Source organism: Vipera berus (assembly GCF_964194415.1).
Source record: "Vipera berus genome assembly, chromosome: 3".
NCBI lineage: Eukaryota > Metazoa > Chordata > Lepidosauria > Squamata > Viperidae > Vipera > Vipera berus.
Genome location: NC_138204.1, coordinates 170223540 through 170241967, shown reverse-complemented (window position 1 = coordinate 170241967; position 18428 = coordinate 170223540). Strand labels below are relative to the sequence as shown.

The window sequence follows — 18428 nt, the reverse complement described above, 5'->3', positions numbered from 1 at the left end:
CTGATGGATTATCAAAAAAATTATAGTTTTAAAATTTAAAGTAGCTATGGCTGTACAGGAAAACTGATTGAATTGAAAAAATAGTATTTTCAGTATCCATCAGAATTTCAAATATTGATAGTGAAATGTGAACCAGTAATGAAAACCATATCATGTGAATAGTTTCAGTATATGTTATATTTATGAGTACATTCATATCTTACTATAGGAAAAATTATGTTTTACCATATTCTGTAAAATCTATACAGTTAGTTAAAAACAAAAACAAAATTTAATACTCCCATATATGTGTGTGCTTGTGTCTGTGGCATAAAAATACCTTCAGCAATATTTATACTATAACCTTTGTCTTACTGTAATGGTAAACTATTACTTAGTTTCAACTGCAGATCAAATCTTTGCAAGTTAGTGGGAAGAATGATGAAGTCCAGTGTCAACAAAACACATTTCAGAATGAATACAGAGTAAGAAAATTTGTTATCACACATAGTAAATAGTGGAAACAAGGAATAGTAATATTACACAAAACTTTTGAAAAAGCTACTGCAGTCAAACATTTTATAGATCACTGTTCAGGGATAGCAAAACACAACAAACATTAATAGAATTGTCCTCCGGTAGAATGTCTTTAGAAACATTAGTATAAAATGAGAACTTAAATTATTCAGTTTTCAGTCAAGTTGTCAGGCCCAATCTCACAGATAAGTCCAATCTTTTATTTGCTTACATCTAATAGAATCCTTCCAAACTAAAGCTATAACCTTCTAATCTATTAGATATATCTGAGGAAAGAGGGTGTGGCTACCTCTTCCCCACTCCCCCATACATTTTGGAACTGCGCAGTCTCTTAATCCAGGCCTCTCTGGGAAAGAACTGTGTTGGCAAAACACTCCCCCCCTCCTAGTCCTCCAGGTGCACATTCCATCACATAAGCTAACAGACAACATGTAAAGCATTAGTTCTTTGCTCCTCATATAGATTTAATCACACAGATCCCGTGGTATTGTTTTTTGTTTTTTTTGCAGGCCATAGTTTCTTGTTGCTCTTCCATCTCTTTTTCTGTATGTGTGTGTGTTTGTACACACACACAGACACACACACCATGTATATGTCTCTCTGTATATTTATAATGCATTAAAATAGCAATTATCAGTTAAAGAAAAAAAGTGTCATTAAAAGAGAGGAGATGAAGCAAACAGCTAATGTAACAGTAATAGTAATTAAGTCAATAGTCTACAAATAAATCCATTCAACTTTGTGATCACTGTTACAAATAGTATTTTCAATTATCTCTTAGAAAAGGGGTCCCCAACCCCCGGTCCTTGGACCGGCACCAGTCCGTGGCATGCCGGAAACCGGGCCGCGGAAACAAGAGAACCTCCTTCCACAGGATGCAGGCAGCACACAAAATCACGTCCCCTCCAGTCTGTGAAAAAACCTCTCTCCACGGAACCGGTCCCTGGTGTCCAAAAGGTTGAGGACCTCTGCCTTAGAAGTACTGGAACAAACTTATAGTTCTTTTTCAACCATCACATAATCAGGAAATACTCTGTTCAGCTTTGCTTTAGGATCTCATGGTTCAGTGTTGCTATGCAGAACAAGAGGAAAAGAGGGAGTTGTGCGAGATCCTAAAATCTCTTAGTTGTTGTTGTAACAAAGCAGAATTGGAAAATTATTGTGTAAACCACCTTGTAGATCTTGCCTGTCTGCTGTTGGATGAACCTGGATGAAAGTCAGGGCTTGGATTACATTTCATCTGTTAGGATGGATTACCCTCAAACTATGAATTATAAAGTAAACAGATTGAATAAATTTGTGGTTGATTTCCTTCCTCATGCTGGTCATTATATCTGTTTTCTTCTATTAAACATTAAGAATGGGATGTAAAACAATAGTGTAACTCCCTATACCAGGGGTCTTCAAACTCGGCCCTTTTATGACTCATGGACTTCAACTCCCAGAATTCCTCAGCCAGGCATGCTGGCTGAGGAATTCTGGAAGTTGAAGTCCATGAGTCATAAAAGGGCCGAGTTTGAAGACTCCTGCCCTATACTAACCTGAAGCAATCGCACAGAATTTTGATACAGAATAAAATAAAAATTATGTTATAGTGCTGGGGTTTTCTGGCTCTTTAATCCAAATTCCATATTTTTCTGTCATTACATTTTGAAATAAATGAGCTGATGTTCCAAAACATAGTAATAGATTAAGAGAGAGCAAGCTAACCTTCTGAAATTGGAGATTAACTAGAGCCAGTAGGTCTAATCCTAAATATTACTAAGTAACGTTTACTTTTGAGTACAATGTATACAGAATTGCTTTGTATACAAAACAGCAATTACGGTAGGTAGAAATATCAAGTAAGCATCCTTAGGCTTATACCATTCATTGGATTATACTATTATTGGAATGAATTAAAAGCCATCAATTACATCAATCTGCATTTTAAAAATTATTAAACTTTTATTAAATAATTATTAAATTCAATAATTATTAAATTATTAAAATGTAATAATCATAGTAGTGATTATTATTTCTTCCACCTGAAGAAATTACCTAAATAAATAATATATATATATATGGATGAATATATGTATGTTTCAGAGATAAAAATATAACTGTCAAATGGAACAAGTCTTGTTGGAATTTAGGAATAATAATGAAAGGGGGAAAAACTAAGTATCTCAAAAATAATACTTTGAAAGGAAAATAGCTTTTTCTTGTGACTGCATTTAATGATCATTGTCTTTGAAAAGTCCTCCAAGCCCTTTCCAGTGTGTACCAATCCCACATGGAAAAAAAATGTGAACTGGGAAAAGTCAGCATATTAGAAGTACCCATACAAAACTGCTGGGTGGTACTGTTGGCTATCATGTGCTAGCTGAATAAAATTAATATGAAACATAATATGATTAACAAATCAAAAATATGTAAAAATATGTTCCATTAACAAATATTTAATTACATATTGTCACATTTTTAATAACATTTAAAAATGCAACTCCTAATTTATAGGAGTCCTTCATTCCACAGTAATATATAGTTGTTGTTGTTGTTAGCTGCAAAGTCGTGTCCGACCCATCGCGACCCTATGGACAACGTTCCTCCAGGCCTTCCTGTCCTCTACCATCTTCTGGAGTCCATTTAAGCTCACGCCTACAGCTTCAGTGACTCCATCCAGCAACCTCATTCTCTGTCATCCCCTTCTTCTCTTGCCCTCAATCTTTCCCAGCATTAGGCTCTTCTCCAGTGAGTCCTTCCTTCTCATTAGGTGGCCAAAATATAGTAGTACAACCCAATAATTCATATTTATACACAGAAAAATATATGCAGCATATATGGATATATAAATATGAAGTATAAAACTTAAGAACAGAAAATATGGAAGGAAAATTATATATATAATTTTTATATATTCTATTTTCACTACTTTAATTCAAAGAACAACATTTCAATGAGATTTTCATGCACAGGACCTGGAGTTCTTGCACTGCTCTTAGTTATGATATAGCCAAGATACATATGTCCTGTCTTTCATTGTACAAGTATCTCTGGGGATTTTCTCTACAATTAATTCCAATGAAAAGGATTTCTTCAGAGCAGAAAGGATAAGGAATTAGCAAGTCTGCAGACTGATGAAAAAAGTGCATTGTAAGAAAAAAAACACAATACCAAGACTCTCAACAATGCAAATAATCACAAAAATACCACTTAAAGAAATTCTTTAGCACCCTGAGAATGGGATAGAAAACCAGTAATTCCTTTTTCAGGGAAAGAGGAATTTGGGGAGCTAAAAGCAGATTGATTGATTTTACTGGATTTACAAGACTACTCAACTCAAACAGTGTGCCTCTGGGCTGTGAACAAAAACAAAAAACAAACCAAAAAAGAACCACATACCATTAAAAAAAATACACTATCTAAAAATATGAAACACAGAATATAAAATTGTATTAGTTAATATTTAATTAGCAATAATGTGCAAATGCCCTCCTCACCCAACACTTCAAGAATTCACAAATCCAGTCACTAATTTATGCAAAAAATCTCTGGGAAAATCTGTTTTGCATTTTTAAGTTGAAATCCAAGCCTTTACGTTGCATAGGAAGTTTCCATATGTAACAGCTTCTTCCTATCCCACAAGCTCTACACATATGCATAGTGATTCCTTAAGACCATTAAGGATGAAGTTCTCTCGCATGTGCACCAATATCTTTTCACTAAAACAGAAATGGGATTTATAAATACAGGTTGGCATTCAAAGCACCCCTTCTGATTGTACCCCTTCTGGGCCACATTTATGGCTCAGCAGCCTTGAAGCTGTCAAAGAGATCAAAGGAAAGAAAAGATTGCAAAAGACACATAAGGCAAATGTTCCTTCATTCAAAGACGTGGTTGTTGACACAGACTATTGGTTCTTACAATGGAATTATTTGTCTTCCAGTTTTATATGGTTTTCACTCCTCCAAATTGCTCCTTCAATAATATAAAAAAGCTATTTGAATTTCAGTGACAGATTGGACATAACAGGTTGCAACTATTAGGTCTAATTTTACCATACTGAGAAATAAAATTGCCTAAACATAAACATCGATCACTGATGCAGTAAATTAATTTGTACAGAAAAAGTAGTTTAATGCAGTACACAGTTAAACATAGAAAATTTGGAAATTACTGCTTTCTGAATTAATTTGTACACTTGTTGTTTGTAATGCAATGTAATTCCTTTCACACTCAACTTTACTGTAAATCATAGTTTAAGGCAAGAGATGACGTGCAATTTAGAAGGTTAAAAGTAGATATTTTGAGCCTCTGAAGTTTGCCTTCACTTAAGGCTATAGAAACCTGAAAGAAGGTCCCAATGAATTTCATAGAATGCACTTTTAAATAGATATCAATAGGAGCATGCTGTTAAATTTTCAGGAAGGCAAAACTCAAAAAATACATGGTATGGTAGTAAAAAAATAAATTAGCATCTTTATTTATCCTGTTCATAAAATTATTACAGATTTTCTCAAGTATTCCTTCTTCCTCTACAAAAATGTGACAGTTTAATGGTTCCAAGCAATGTTTCACTAGTTATGATAGTGAGAGAAATACTATGCAATTTAAAGATTTATGATTCTATTAAAGTGAAAGTTTAGAGATGTTGCTGTTTTTTCCTCCCCAAATTGCTATTTTAGATTAACATTTTACATACTATCCTGCTGCTAGAGATGCTGATTCTTAGAAATTTAATTGAGATTCAGAAGTGCACATTATGGGTAGTTCAACAATTCTTTTCCTTCTAAAAGCATTTCAGAATTGAAGCAAAGACCAGCAGATGAGAAGTAGAGCATCATACAGCTTTTTAACCATTTCTTCTCCTGCTGTTTTCTAATTTAGAATTACCCCAGCATCTTTTTAAGCAACTAAGGAAATATACTGCTCAAAAAAAATAAAGGGAACACTTAAACAACGCAATGTACTGTATTTAATAGTAGGATGTCTTATCTTGTGTTCCCTTTATTTTTTTGAGCAGTATATGTAGGATGCCTGCATGAAGCTATATTTACCTGTGTTAAAAGAGATCAGAAAAAAGAATTGAACTATACGTAACATGTATTTTTATTTCAGTTTAGCCAAGAGTTATAGGCTATGTACACAGAACAGATGCTCCATTCGGTCATTAAATAGCCACCAGGACTTCTGTGCTGTATATGGGTGCTATTGCTAATACAGGAGAAACTCAGAGGTTAAGGGTGTATAAAATGTTCTTAACATTAAATGGCTTCAACAGGATGTTTTAATGCATTTTCATTTGATTTTTCCTACATTCCATGATGTGCATATTCTTTTTTAAAAAATACCCGAGCTAGGAAGATATGAAGAATACGTTAATGAATAAGACAAGCAGATACTCATAATCATAATAGTAAAGTTGGAAGGGACCTTGGAGGTCATCCAGTCCAACCCCCTGCTTAGGCAGGAAACCCTATACCATTTCAGACAAATGGCTGTCCAGTCTCTTCTTAAAAACTTCCAGTGTTGGAGCATTCACAGCTTCTGGAGGCAGGTTGTTCCACTGGTTAATTGTTCTAACTGTCAGGAAGTTTCTCCTTAGCACTAGGTTGCTTCTCTCCTTGATTAGTTTCCATCCGTTGCTTCTTGTCCTGCCTTTGGGCGCTTTGGAGAATAGCTTGACTCCCTCTTCTTTGTGGCAGCCCCTGAGATACTGGAACACTGCTATCATGTCACCCCTAGTCCTTCTCTTCATTAAACTAAGGTAAAGGTAAAGGTTCCCCCGCACATACATGCTAGTCGTTTCCGACTCTAGGGGCCGGTGCTCATCTCCGTTTCAAAGCCGAAGAGCCAGCGCTTGTCCGAGGACGACTCCGTGGTCATGTGGCCGGCATGACTAGACGCCAAAGGCGCACGGAACGCTGTTACCTTCCCACCGTAGTGGTCCCTATTTTTCTACTTGCATTTTTACGTGCTTTCGAACTGCTAGGTTGGCAGAAGCTGGGACGAGTAACAGGTGCTCACTCTGTTACGCGGCACTCGGGATTCGACCCACCAAACTGCCGACCTTCTGATCGACAAGCTCAGCGTCCTAACCCACTGAGCCACCGCGTCCCTTTTTCTTCATTAAACTAGACATACCCAATTCCAGCAGCTGTTCCTTATATGTTTTAGCCTCCAGTCCCCTAATCATCTTTGTTGCTTTTCTCTGTACGGCTTAAGCTAGTTGAGGGATGATAAAGACTGATTCAAACATGAGTTCAAAGATCTGAGAATCATTTTGGAGATAAATTATTCTCTACATAGTTGAGTTATGATTATGTTTTTATATTCTTTGCTATATGTAATCATGTCCGCATATGTCCTTTCTTTTTGACAGGTTATAAAAAATGTACCATATGTATTGCAGTATGTATATTTTTCTGTCTTTTTCTGTTCTGTTAAACATTTAGATTATTTTATTTGAGTTTTGTGGACAGATTGTTAAATGTTAAATGTATGCACCTTGCATGTGCATTATGAAGAAGTCTCACACCAATAGGGAAGTGTATTTTTGGTATTACTATGCAGTTCATATCACAGCAGATGGCAGCACTTAGTCAACCTTAACTAATCTTGAAAGGGCTAAGCAAGATTAGACTTAGTTAATACTTGGGTGAGTCTCTGCCAAGGAAATTCCATACAGAATAGAATGAGAAGTCAAAATTCAGTAGGAAATTCTCTGGAATGAAAAGCCATTGTGTTTGTCAAAAAAAGTGCATATACAAAAGTCTGTATAAATCATCAGGCGTGAAGATCAGCTCAAGAAAGTCTTTCACTTTGACATGTGCCACATAGCGGGCAAAGTCAAGAAGTGAATACCACATGGATTTCAGAAAGACATTAATGCAGACATAATATTGAAAATTGTAAATATTTGTCCTCAAGCAGACCGATAAAATAATGTTTCTCTTAGTCATTTCCTTCCCACTGCTCCCATTTCTAGGCTATGTTGCCCTTTCTCATAGCCACTGAACTCCTCCTATATTCGCTTCCTTTTTATGTTGTTCATGAGTTATGATATTGAAATGAATCAATTGATACTGTTTCTTATCTGTCAGTTCTCTGTTTGTTCAGGTGAGTAGGTAGGTTACAAAAGTGATGTTAGTTTGGATAATCGAACGCCTGCAAGAAAACAAGCAAACTCCGAGAGCACCAAGGAACCCTCTTACAAAAATATGTTCCATTTTCTTCCATAGTATTTGTTACAGAATTTCTTTTGCTACAAAATTTCCTGTTCTTGTTTTCCCAGAACAAGCCTATGAGATAGGTTAGGCTGAGAGTGAGTGGCCCACGGTCACCCAGCTGGTTTTCATGCCTAAGGCAGGACTATGGACTCTTAGTCTCCCAATTTCTAGCCTGATGCCTTAACCACTAGACCATATTGGACCATATTATATAATTTAATGATTCGTGAATCATTTCTTTAAAGCCCTAACAAAATTATTTCTCCAGAGATAAAACTGAGTAATTAGAAGATCATAGAATTATAAAAATTACTGTTGTTTAAACTTTAGCACAGATGAGTCAAAAATAATGGTCTTTTCCTTTCTCTGTGTGATCTAAATACCGACATATAAAGCAAATGGACCAGTCCTCAGAGTTGTTGCCCTCCAAGATGTTGACTGCCATTTTGTTTCAATATAATTGCAGAGCCCAAAGTGGTAAGCATGTAATAGCCAATTGCACCAGAAGCTTGAAGTTATTGCCAACATTAAAGGTTCCAACAGATGAGTTCCCTAGACAAATAGCTTCCATGACACAGTTTTGGCATAAAGAGAACCTGTTTTGCTTGGATAAAATAATGTTAAAGTAGCCCCCTTTGTATGGAATCATAAAGATGGAAGAAGCCTGGGTTCTCCATGCATAGAATCACCCTCAGCTTTCTTATCCTTTTTTTTACTTTGTCTATGTAATAAAACATGAACCATGAAATCGTTCTCTGAAGTTAGAAAGGTTAAAGACTACTGAAAGAATGGAACTTTACCTTAACATTAATTCTGACCATACAACACTAATCAGTACCAAGTTGTTCTTAGCTAAATAATCCAGCCTGTGCACATAAGGCAGTCTTTAAAAAGAGTTATATATATATATGTATGTTATATACTTATGTTATAAGTATGTATGTTATATACTTTGGTGCTGAATATTCTCTAGTAACTAGAGCTAAGACACCTTGCCTCTGAAGATTTTAGACAAGATGCAAATGAAATAATAATAAAAAATCCTTTTATACTGCTTTTCCTTTTTTTCAGCCTATTTGATATACAAAGGCTTCATTTATTAAATTCTACACATTGCTTACATTCCAAATATGGTAGTTGTTATGTGTTATTTAAGATGCAGCCTTAAACAAAGTAAAGATATTTTCACATTTGTGAAAACATCCCTAATTCCAGCAATCGTTTCCAAATGGAATCCATATGTAAAAATGGGAAAATATTGGCTGCATCTACCAAATTTTAACCACACTGGGAAAGCTTGAATACAGCTAATATTGAAACTAAATAGCAAATATAATACTATTAATAATACAATTATAATACAATCTATTATACTGACTTGTACTTAGGGCTAGGAAGAAACAATGACACTTTCATTTGCCTACAATTAGCTGGATCATAAGACAGGAGAATCAGATGGCTATTATTGTCCTTGTTTTCAAAGAATAGAGCTTTCTTTATTGACACATGAATGATATTTTATTTAACCTGCACTTTGAGCTCTTACTCTTAATACAGTAATTTTAAGTAAGGGACCAATATTTAACAATACTCATAAATGATTTTTTTATCTCATTTACATTTCTCTTGGCAATGATGGTATTTATTCTTTATTTATGGGAAGTATAGTCTTTTCTTTTTGGAACAGATAATTGAAGATTATCTGCTTGCCTATTCTTGGGAACACATAAAAGATGGGTTATGTCTTTCATTATTGTAAACTCTTTATTTTTCTATTTTCACAGATCCATATACAAATTGATACTTATTTTAGTTCTGATATATGTGTTTTTAAAATAAAACATATGTTTACTTATTGTAAATAAATGTGTAGCTCTCTTCATTACTTATAACATCATAGAAGCAATCACTTTGAAACTTATATGACTTTTTTCCCATATTAATCCTCCTGCCTAATTTATTTTCATTAGAGACCTTGCTTTATAAATTGTTGCCATCAGCAATCTGTTTGGCTTATATGCAGGCTAGAATTGTCCCCTACTTATGACGACAATTGGGACTGGAATTTGAATCGCTAAGTGATCCAGTTATTAAGTGATTTGTAATGTGACTGGACCTAATTTGCTACCATTTTTATAATGGTTATTAATCTGACTTTCCCACTTGACTTTGCTTGTTGGAAAGGTCTGGCTGGGAAGGTCACAAATTGTGATCAAGTGACCTAGGATGCTGCAACTTTTCTAAGTCTGAGCTGGTTGCTAAGCATCCAAATTACGATCACATGATCATGGGTGGTGACAGTTGTAATTTTAAGCATTGGTCATAAGTAACTTTTTCCAAAGGTGTCTTCTGAACTCTCATTAAACAAATGGTTGTAAGTCAAGAATTATCTGTAGCTCACACACTGGCATTCAGATGAACCTTATTTACATCTCTTCCCCCCCCCCCCAATCTCCTCATCTACACCTGTGCTAGATGCATTGTGTTTGGCACTGGCATATAAAATGTTTCCTAAGATCTTGAAAAAAATCTTAGGAAAAAAGAACCATCTGCAGGAGCTATTCTACATTGTTTTGTTTTTATAGAAATTTAGTTTGAAATAAATGTTTCCTTTTACTAATAAAAAGATGGAGTTTTGCAGACATTTCTTATATATTATATTGTTATAATGATTGTTTTAATGAACTTTATCAAATTACTTTTGACTATTCTTTTATAGTTTTGTTGTTTGGTATAAACTCAGAATCTTGGAACAAAATAGTATATAAATCTTTGAAGGAAGCAAATATTAAAATGGATATTCACTATAACCTCTTTTTGTATTATTTGTATCTATATGTTTCTTGTGTACTTGCTCTTAGATATTTTAATCTTTTTAAGGGTAGAAAAAATCATTTTTAAAATATAGCAGCATAAAACGAAGCTCACTAAAACACACTGTATTGTTTAAGCAACAAAAAAGGCAAACTGATTGTATGTTTACACAAAGAGTACCTTATTCAATAGTTGAACTCCTCAGCATAAAAATACGGTGGAAAATGAGCATGCTCCCATAATATATTTCAAATATTTATGCGTGTGTGCATGCACACATTTATATCTCTGTAGGCGATTTAGATATCTTATTTGATGATTCTGGGATATGTACTCCTTTCTTCTCATAGTGTCCAAAAAGAAACTATTAATGCAGAATCCTTTTTAAGTTTCTCCCATGAGCGGCCCAATTGTTGTTGCATTTAATTGGAACTCCCAAACTAGTATTCCAATATTGATAGATTTTAAAAACATCTTTAAATTATAAATAATTGCTAAAATTCATAGTTCTTTTCTGAAGGCCCATTATAAAGTATTAGTTGTCAAGCAGTTGAATAAGTTATGAGACAAATTAGTGAGTTCAAAGTAGGGTAGTGGTATAAAAATATAATGGTTGTATTATTAAAGCTGTAGTTATATAAGCACACTACAGTATGTATCTATACTACATGAAGTGGTGAGATTCAGCCAGTTTGCACCACTTCGGCAGAACCAGTAGCTAATTTTTTGTTGCCCAGGCCCAGAATGGACTTCTGGAAGCGGCATCCACACAGAGAACTGGTTGTTCACATATTTGAACCCCACCACTGACTACATGTGTGTGTTTGATAACAAATGGGACAAATTGTGTAATGATGTTTGCATATATTATAAGTGGAGCCTGTAACTAACTGTAACATATTCCAGTGTCTGCATAAAAAATTATGCACACATTCTGCCTAAACATAATTATGTTTTGGAGCCATTTTGAACTGTGTAGACAATGGATGCTAAGCTCTTCCAACTTATGTTGTTGGATAAAATTGTATAATTGTACAATCTATGTGTCATTAAGAGTTAACAGTTTGATGGAATAAACTACAATTGCTATATGTCTTCTTTATTACCAAGATATATTGGCTGTTGTCTTCGTAAGATCATAATATTCCCATTACCAATATATTCATAGCCAATAATTTATTTCATTATGCATTTTTTTAATTATTTGTACAATTGTTTAATGTAGTTCAGGTCATATTTCAAGATTTTTTTCTACTAATTAGTTATATTTAAATCTTAGTAAAATATACCATGCCCTGAAATCTGAAATAAATTTTCAGACTTGAAATACAGAAAACCCCAGGTGCAGCAGTATTCTTTGGTAAAAGCAGTAAAGCAGCAGAAATCTACCATTTCTCTTATTTATTAACAAAGTTGATGAGATTTATTTGTTCTGTACTTAATAATATTTAATTTTGCATTGCAATTGCGTCAAAAGTGTATATGTGCATGTTTCTGTGTGTATAGTATTGTCCATTTTTGTGTTTGAATGGACATAAATATGTATATAAGTATAGGATTATGAAATATAGGTATGCCTGTTTTTGTCCCATGGCTAAAATTATTGCTTTGTCAATTCTTTTTCTGTACAATATTTTCTTCAAAAGTAACCATTGTTGTAAATCCTGTGTCTGTTAAGAAACCATACTAGATTGTACTTGAACATATATCATATTGGCCCCCTTGGGCCTAAGGACAGTTATGGTCTCAAGGATAGGTCCACTGTTACTCTTAACTAGCCCAGGTAGCAAAAATATATCAGCAAGACCTACAGTAGGGAAGTGTCTGGCTCTCCAATGTGCTGTATTTTCTGTGTGATCATGTAGTAATCTGGCTGATGTAGGCTGCTTGTCGACTCCTAATTTAAGAAAGTAATATGTTTTTTTTTTTGCCATTGCAATTCAAAGCGGGAATCGAGATATTTCTTCAAGCAGGCTTACACATATATACGTACTGGTAATCGACTACACTGATTACCTGGTGGGACAATTTAATAAGCAGCACTGGGAATTGTAGAGAGATCTGTCCCTTCCCATTAGCAATTTGAGTGGGTTGAGTTATATATTGTCAGGAAAGGTGTTGCTCAATACTACCATCCTTAGTGTCAAATCCCTGAATGGTGTACTGATATTTCAACCTGAAAAAAATGTTTTATCTTTATTATCAAGAAAAAGATTATGCTGGTCAGTAATACCTACACATAAATTAGTGGAACTTCATCCCATATAAGCAGACAGGAAGCAGTTACCGTATATACTTGAGTATAAGCCGAATTTTTCAGCCCACTTTTTGGGCTGAAAAATTCCACTTCGGCTTATACTCCAGTCAACAAAAAAACTTACCGAGGACTTGTGCGCAGCCGAGGCTTTGGAGCTTCCGGGATCGCGCTCACCTCTCCCAAGCCACCGCCGTCCGGAGACCTGCCGAAGTTTGGGGAGGTTTGGGGAGGTGCGCGCGCACCTCCCCAAACCTCCCCAAACGAAGCCGGGTCTCCGTTCCTCTGCGCCCTGCCTGCCTGCTTCTTTCCACAGCGGAAAGAAGCAGGCAGGCAGGGGGCGGAGGAACGGAGACCCGGCGACGTTTGGGGAGGTTTGGGCGCCTCTCCAAATATCCCCAAACGTCGCCGGGTCTCCGTTCCTCTGTGCTCTGCCTGCCTGCTTCTTTCCACAGCGGAAAGAAGCAGGCAGGCAGGGGGCGGAGGAACGGAGACCCGGCGACGTTTGGGGAGGTTTGGGCGCCTCTCCAAATATCCCCAAACGTCGCCGGGTCTCCGTTCCTCTGTGCCCTGCCTGCCTGCTTCTTTCCACAGCGGAAAGAAGCAGGCAGGCAGGGCACAGAGGAACGGAGACCCGGCGACGTTTGGGGATATTTGGAGAGGCGCCCAAACCTCCCCAAACGTCGCCGGGTCTCCGTTCCTCCGCCCCCTGCCTGCCTGCTTCTTTCCGCTGTGGAAAGAAGCAGGCAGGCAGGGCACAGAGGAACGGAGACCCGGCGACGTTTGGGGATATTTGGAGAGGCGCCCAAACCTCCCCAAACGTCGCCGGGTCTCCGTTCCTCCGCCCCCTGCCTGCCTGCTTCTTTCCGCTGTGGAAAGAAGCAGGCAGGCAGGGCACAGAGGAACGGAGACCCGGCGACGTTTGGGGATATTTGGAGAGGCGCCCAAACCTCCCCAAACGTCGCCGGGTCTCCGTTCCTCCGCCCCCTGCCTGCCTGCTTCTTTCCGCAGCGGAAAGAAGCAGGCAGGCAGGGCACAGAGGAACGGAGACCCGGCGACGTTTGGGGATATTTGGAGAGGCGCCCAAACCTCCCCAAACGTCGCCGGGTCTCCGTTCCTCCGCCCCCTGCCTGCCTGCTTCTTTCCGCTGTGGAAAGAAGCAGGCAGGCAGGGCACAGAGGAACGGAGACCCGGCGACGTTTGGGGATATTTGGAGAGGCGCCCAAACCTCCCCAAACGTCGCCGGGTCTCCGTTCCTCCGCCCCCTGCCTGCCTGCTTCTTTCCGCTGTGGAACGAAGCAGCCTGAACGAAGCAGGCTGCTTCTTTCCACTGCGGAACGAAGCAGCCTGCCTGCTTCTTTCCGCTGCGGAACGAAGCAGCCGGCGGCGGAGGCTTGCAGAACGGCGGATCGGCTTATACTCAAGTCACCAACTTTTTCCAGTTTTTGGGGGTGAAATTGGGGGTCTCGGCTTATACTCGAGTCGGCTTATACTCAAGTATATACGGTAAGTGGCCACCAGCTTTCTAATGTGTGTTAACACAAAATACATCTGTTGTGTCTCCAAGAATAAGCCAAAGAGAGCAATGCTTGTGCCCTGGGACAGTGTTTTTGGCCCCCGACCTTTAAAATTTCTGGATTTATAATAATGACAGGAATCATTAGGCTAAAAATGTATTTTCTGTAGTAATCAGCTTGAATGTCTCTGTTATATGGGACTGTTATACATTAGTTCTGCTGTAGGCATCCAGCTTAGTTATAAGCAGTGCTTTTTTTGTAAAAGAAAAAGGTGCCGGAACTTACACATGTCATACAACTCACTTTGCCTACCCTATAAGGTTCCATCCAAAAAAGGTGCCGGAACTCCATTCTGAGCGTTCTATGACAAAAAAAGCCCTGGTTATAAGCATCAGATTCTGTGGGTTGGGTTCTTGTTTGTTATTAGAGAAGCTTTATTCAGTTTTCTGTTTTCTGCTCTTTCGATATACTAACAGAACTGTTGAAAACAAGATCAGACATAGCACCAGATGGAGAAGGTTGTAGTAATTCTAGCATCTTCATCACAAAAACATGTTTCTGCAAAGGATAATAGGATCATATAAATTAGCTTGCATATCTCCACTATCATCCTTATTGCATTGCACATATTTAGGAGATCATAATGCAGAAAAAGATTGTAAATGTTTTAATTTGCCCTGTAAACCGCCCTGAGTCCCTTGGGAAAAGGGCAGTATATAAATTGAAATAAATAAATAATAAATAAAAAGCCTTTTAGCTGACATGTTCAATAAACTTTTCTATTCACATTGATGTATTGTTTCTTGTTATGTTCTTCTGGATTTTTAAAGTTATAGGTACTCTTGGGAGAATAAAATTTGTTAAATATTATAGAAATTACTTATGATTTAAAATGGGCATAGGATTACACTGATTTTTTTTGAACCTCTTGCAGTGATAACAGTAATATTCTTCCATAGAGAAGAATGTTTCATCACGTTTGGCATTTCCTGCTTTACTTTTTTATTTCTTTATAGCATTTCTTCATTCAATTTAATGTGAAATAGCTGGACCATAATCACTTAGTGAGATGTGGTGGTTGAGGAAGCTGAAGTTTAACCTTACTGCTTTACCTTCAGCTATAGATTCAGCTAAGAGGCTTTTCATTTATTGACTCACTTCTTCACAAGATAGAGTTGAACTTGACTACTGATGTTTACATAGACACGTATTATTTTCTTGGCATAAATACGAAAGATGATTATCATTGCTCTCTTCTGGGCGCTTTTTCCAAATCAAGTCCATAGACCCAGGATTCTATGGTATTTCCATCTGAATACTTAACAGGCCTGACTCTGCTTTGCTTTTCTAGATCAACCAATGTCACTGTAATAACCGTGCCCCTCAATTTTGGTAGAGGAAGATTGGAAAGCATTGTGCAGAGGAATAGTTGTTTTAAGAGGAGTTCTATAGCTGCTCCATGGACCCAAAACAGCTTTTATTCTGTTGATTGGCTGGTTGGTTGGCAATGCATGTTTATCTGAATCAGGAACAATATTATAGCTCTCTTAGGAAGCAGCCTAAGAGTTTTTAAAGGGAGAATTTGCTTTCTACTTTGAGAAGCAAAGAGATGGGCAGTTGGATATAGCTGAGACCATCCCTGAGAATAAGCAAAAGCAATAATTTGCCTCTATAACTGTAAGCTTGCAAGCACTAAAGGCAGTGCTTTTTTTGTAAAAGAAAAAGGTGCCGGAACTCACACATGTCATACAATCCGCCTTGCCTACCCTACAAGGTTCCATCCAAAAAAGGTGCCGGAACTCCGTTCTGAGCGTTCTATGACAAAAAAAGCCCTGACTAAAAGCATAACTAAAATGAAAATGAAAAGGTACTGCTTAAACCTGTCCCAATAATTTTCACCGTTCAGGCATTTAGTTTTGCTTTGAACAATTAGAAGTAAGATTTTCAAAAGCATTGAAGCCCCTGGATTTAGATCTTTAAGTGTTAAGAGTTTTGATGGTATTTGCCAAACGAAAGACTTGTGTTTGTGTGTGAGAAAGTGTGCTCCTTTTCTCCTTGCAAATAAATCCAGCCCAACTCTGTATACGCCATAGGCTTTCTGCTGGTGGCAAGCCACCTTGTTGAGAAACTGTTCTGTTAATTCAATGAGCAGCACTGGGCATAAGATCACTTTCAAGGCTTCATGGCTATTGGGGTTGGCACATGAGTGGCTGTCTGCTAGTATCACAGAGGTGCTTTGTGCTTTGATACCTTTTCCCTTCTACCCCTGTGGAATAACTCCTGGTATTACTTCACTTTTCTGTTAGCAAAGCACTTTCTCCATAAATATGATTGAACAGGTGTTACTTTGCCACTAACTGAGTTCCCAGCTGTCTTCTTGCAACACAGACTGGGCAGAAATCTGTTGTTTGGTCCTATTAGGCAGATGAGAGTGCTCTCAAGTCTGAGACAGAGGTCTTTCTAGCAGGATATGATAGTTCTAGTGCCAGAAGATGGCCAGGAAGGCCTGGCTGGCTAACAAAGGCCATCCTTCAGCAGCTGGGTGTAGTTCCAGCTTCGCATTCCCTTTGGCAGCGTCACAGAGAGTACTGCAGTGTGGCTAGCCAGCAAAATTAGGAAATAAGGACCTCTTTTATTTACACAGGCTGCTGAATCATGGGCATTCCTGTCTATTTGGAGAAAAGTAAAGCAGATCTACTTTCTCCTGCAAACCTCAAGAGTGTTTGGTACTTTCAACTTAGTGTTCGCACACTTGTTTTGATGTGCTTTATGGAAATAGTGAAACTTAGTAAGTAAGAGTGCTGGGATGGGGAGATAACTTTCCCATACCCCCAGCCCCTGCTGTGTACTAACTGTTCATTCAGATGTGCATCTTTAAAATAGATTGCATAGGTCAGGTAGCTGAATTCTAGTGATTCTTTTTCAACTGTTCAAACTGAGTCTCGCTTTAAAAGTCAGCGGTTATGAAGTGCCTAGTTTCCCAAATTAAAAATTAACATGAACATATGAAGTGCATCATGCTGAAATACAGAATCCATGCCGGAACACAAAAAAAGCATTTACACTAAGTAGCACTTAGTGGATGTAGGATTTAAAAGAAAAAAAAAACGCATGCATGCACACGCTTACAAACTATTCAGATGGGAGAATGTATTTTATACCTTTATACCTTTTCTGATGTGATAGCATGCATATGGGTATCAAAACCTCCAAGATACATTTTGATTGTGGGCAGGATGGATAGATAGACAGAAAGACAGATACTACCACTGAAATATTCTAATGGGGTTTTGGCTCAAAGGAAAACAATGTGAGTAATTCCAGGCCTCCCTCCCCCCATATTACCAGAATTGAGGGCAAAATTCTATGAGGAAGGAGAGCCATATTTATTTAATGCCAAACTGCATCATTCTGTTTCCTGCTTTTGGTATAGAACAGGGGTGTCAAACTCAATTTCATTGAAGGCCGCATCAGCATTGTGGTTGCCCTCAGGGGGGCGGATGGGTGTGGCCTGGGTGGGCGTGGCCTACTGGGTGGGCGTGGCTAGAGTGCATATGGCCTACTGGGTGGGCATGGCCAGCTCTCATCAAGGGTGCCTATGGGGGCCTGGGCAGGAATGGGACAGATCTGAGGGTCTCTGGCAGGAGGAGGGTCTCTGGGCCAGGGCCAAGGCAGTGGGGGCCATTCTCTCATTGTTTCCAGGATGGCTTCATGGGCCACATGAAACCACTTCGCGGGCCGGATCTGGCCCCCGGGCCTTGTGTTTGACATGTCTGGTATAGAAGGACATCTTGGAATTGCACCTGTTGGGGCTTCTTCATTCTTTACCTCCTTACTCCAATTGTAAAAAGAATGTAGTAATTAGTAAATGCAGATTTAAATGGAGAAATGTTTTTAATGGGAAAGTAGCAAACAGAAATGATTACACCAAACCCATTTTCTCTCATAACTCTAGGTTCATTTTAATATATTTGTTTTGCTACTTCCATTTTTAAATAAAAGGCACACTTTTTACGAATAAAAAAAATGAATATCAAAACAGTTGACCAAGTAACAGCAAATTAGTCAGATAGTGCACTGTTAATAAACAATTCATTATAAACAGAATCTAAAAGC

General features: G+C 37.8%; 1 protein-coding gene across 1 annotated transcript in view; it reads left to right on the top strand.

Annotated features, from left to right (window-relative positions):
* Nucleotides 1-18428, top strand: part of ZNF521 (zinc finger protein 521) — a 321090-nt gene that overhangs the window by 103440 nt on the left and 199222 nt on the right. The gene's annotated exons all lie outside the window — the stretch shown is intronic.